We start from the raw sequence: 4068 nt of genomic DNA on the forward strand, positions 1-4068 counted from the left end.
TCTGGTGTACCAATGTCCTTAACTCGGCTCTCCCACCTCAGATGCACAGGCCTGACACCCAGCCGGAACACCAAGACCCTGTCAGCCACACGGCTGCTAGTGTTGGGGGGGTCTCCTGAAGAAGTGGGGGGTGCCTGTGGCTCACTGTGGGTACAAGGATATGGGCAACAGAAGTTCTGGGAACTACTTCTTGGCGTGAGCCCTCCTAGAGTCCCCCATCATTAATTTAGCCTCATTGAATTTTAATTTAATGTTATGAACGCTAGTATCGGATATTTACCAATGAAACTCTATTATGAGTGTTCTTAAAGAACTTCATACATCAGAGTTATTAACCAAAAAATACTACGGTTTATATTGCTTGCAGTAAATAGAATATTTCACTGGCTCCAAAGGAGAATATTCACCTTGCTCTTGGGTTGGTATCTTATCTCTATTTCTCATTTTCTCTCTCTCTCTCTGGGGGTGTTTCTTATTTTCTTTTCATGTATGTTTTATTTTCTCTTTTTCATGTTGTATTTTCTCTCTTGGCCACTCCACTCTGCCTTATAACCTCATTTCATTTATTAGATGGGTGACTTTTGCTAGAATTACATAAATAATATAATGACGAAAGATTTTTCACCCTCTCATTTGTTGCTGTGAATCCAGAATCACATTATCGAGGACTGCTGAGCACAACCAGTGTTATTATCTCCAAAGAAAGCAAGGAGAATCTTTGAAATCACATAGTCATTTTGCTTTGCAATCCAGGCACTTACAAAGAATGCAAATGACTGTTTGAAAAATGGAAAAATATATTTGTTATTTATTTAAATTTATTTGCTAGCCACCTGGTAGATGGACTAGATAGAAGGGCCTGGGTGTAGAGGAAGCCTTTTCCTCCTTGCCTGTTGTCTGCTGTGATCTTCCTTGTTCTATTTTTTTTTTGTTCTATGAAATATGCAGTGAGGTGATTTTGACAAAGCACCTCTGTTTCTCAACTATACTGTATAATGCAATACCTGATAAGCATGTTTCATCCTATGGTTTCCAGGCTCCTATTTATTGTTCCTTAGATGCATTCTTAGAGGACAAAATGTAAGATTTTTTTTTTAACAAATTGAACATTTTAATTCAGTTGCAGTCTAAAAATATATAAAGAAATTTAATCTTGATCATCTGGATGACTACTTCATCTCCAAGTACTGCGAAAGAGTTCCAGGAACCAAAATTGTTTATGATTATACTCACAAGTAAAGGCCAAGTATATTACTACCTGCTGCATGAAGGGCTTTTTACAGAGGTTCAAATGGAGAATTGAGTCATCAAAAAGCTCTCAGAGTACAAGTCTCATCAAACAAAAGGCATAAGAGCTGTTGTAGTCAGGATTATTTCAAAATACCAATAAATACATTGTGCACTCTTTTTTTTATGTAAGAAAAAGGCAAAAATAATATGTAATAAACCTGCAGTTACTTATTTTTAACTTTTCAGTATTGGATTTTGGAGTACAGAATTAAATTGATTATACCATTGTCAACTACAAATGGCATTTTCCATTGGCACTTGCCATCTACCCCTACAAGGATTAAATCATGTGCTGCTGCAGCTGCTGACTTTCAACACGCCCTGAAAGGAGTTCAGGGTGGAGAGCTGAAATGAGGCACTCTGTGCTCTGGGAAAAACTGGCAGAACAGGTCTTCAGATAGTTAGATATTTTCAGGAGACAATTTTATGAGCCCAATTCTTGTATCTCCTCATATCTAGAAAAGCACTAAAATCCTTCATGGTGATGACTGCTCCTTGTGCCTAGCAGTAACCTTCACGAGACTAGCAGAAACCTTCTGTAAAAAATATGTGCTTGATTGCACGTATTCCCCCTTCACCAAAATCACGTATATACTGATCTTCCCCCCTGTCTCTTTGGAGCAGTTTCTCAGAGCTATCTGGGATGCTGTTTCCTGCACTGCAGTCCTCATTTTGCCCCAAATAAAACGTAACTCGCAACTCTCATGTTGTGCATTTTTTTAAAGTCTAAACCATCAAGGTAAAGAATTGGTGATTTAAAATTAGGTCATTGTCAAAATTGAAAAATTGCACTAGTAAAAATAGCAATGAGACATGATGGCCCATCATTCTCAATATAAAAAGAATCAAATAAACAAAAATTATAAAATATTCAAATATATCTGCCTATTTTCATCAAAACCGACATCATCAATTTAGTTTTGGGGAAACATCCTTGATCATATTAAGTTAATATTTTTAGTTTTATTTATTTTATTTTGTAGTTTTGTTTGTATTTATAATTCATTGTTGTTTTACAAGTGAAAAGGTTTCTATTCAGCTTTATGGCTATACATATTTTAGAAGCATTTCCAGTAGTGAAATGAAATCAAGGGTGTGACAATGAGTATAAGATGCTTTAGGGCACTGGGGATATTAAGGAGCATAGAGGTTAGATAAGCCCAAGAGTGACATGATCGGTGATTTCAGGTGAGAGACAGCATTCAAAACTAGACAGAGGAGACTGAATTCAGCAGAGTAAGAAATAAGAAGACAGTGACAGAAAACTAAACCATTATCATTATACTGAAAGGAGTGGAATGGGGAAAGCAAAGAGCTTGGGAAGGATGATGTTACAGAAATTTGGACACAAGGTGACAGAGATCTGACCTAAGATAATGACAAAAAATAATGGAAAGTGACATTCTGAAATAAAATAAAATCTAACATAGTGATCACACCATGAAACTACCTGGAATACAAACATAATTACTCTGATTTGATCTTTGGGTTTTTTTCTTTTCCACAGAGAAAGAGATAGTCACCCTGGAGCCAAAGCAGGACCTCAGTACTAAAAGACCAGGGATTTAGTGCTGGATCTTATACCTACTTACTGTCATTCATATAGTCTTTGTGGTCTCAGTTACCTCATCTATAAACAAAATGGATTAGCTGAAAGGGTGGTTTTCAAATACCATTTCCTCCCCTCACTATTGAACATTTTTTTCTAAGCTACCTGACATCTTATATAAAACTCAAAAAGTTGAGAAAGATAAAAGCAGCCCAGAAATTTTATAAAAAATTTGGCACATATGTATCATATGATCTGGCCATTCCACTCCCAGGTATTTGTCTAAGATAAACAAAAGCAAATGTCAATTACAAAGACTGGTATAAGAATTTTATAGCAGCTTCGTTTGTAATAGCCAAAAACTAGTGACAACAGAAATCTTCACCAACAGATAAATAAATTGTGGTATGCCCATACAAAGGGATACTTTTTAGCAATAAAAAGGAATTTTCTATGGATACACACAACTTGAGTCAATCTTAAAATGACTATAGCAGTGAAAGAAGCCCAACAAAAGAGAGCACGTATCATATGACTCATTTTATAAAACTAGCAAATGCAAACTATTTTATAATGACGAAAATTAGATCAGTGGTTGCTGTGGATGGATGGAGAGATGGGGGTGGGAGGAATTACAAAGGGGCATCAGGAAACTTTTGGGGTGGTGATGGATTCATTTACTATCTTGATTGTGGTGATGGTTTCAAGGATATATATATATATATGTCAAAATTTATCAAATTTTACACATTAAGTATATGTAATTTGTGTGTCAATTATATCTCAATAAAGCTGTTCTTAAAAATATAGAGCAATCCTGACAGTTGACCCCTGGAAGTTGGTCTAGTTGCTTCCTGTTAGGGCATGGTGTTCCTTTGGGGGACAAAAACAATATCACAGGATATCAACATTAGACAAGGACTCCCCATGACTGTGATGGAACAAAACAATGGAAAGACCACTTCACACTCCACAATGATACCTAAACAGAGATATTAGCAGAGCCATTAGGCAGAGAATGACCAAACACCACCGCACCGCCTTCTAAGTTAACATGAGCGACAACTGCATCTTCAATGAATACTCTAGCCCCATTTTTTCCCTTACCTCCTAGATAAAAAATAAGGTAGTCAATTATCAAACTGCCCTAGATTCCTGACAGTAGTCAGTCCAAAACAGACCCTTGCCTCCTGAGCCGTCCCACTAAAATAAAATAAAATAAAATAAAA

This window comes from Balaenoptera ricei, chromosome X (genome assembly GCF_028023285.1).
Source record: "Balaenoptera ricei isolate mBalRic1 chromosome X, mBalRic1.hap2, whole genome shotgun sequence".
Taxonomy (NCBI): domain Eukaryota; kingdom Metazoa; phylum Chordata; class Mammalia; order Artiodactyla; family Balaenopteridae; genus Balaenoptera; species Balaenoptera ricei.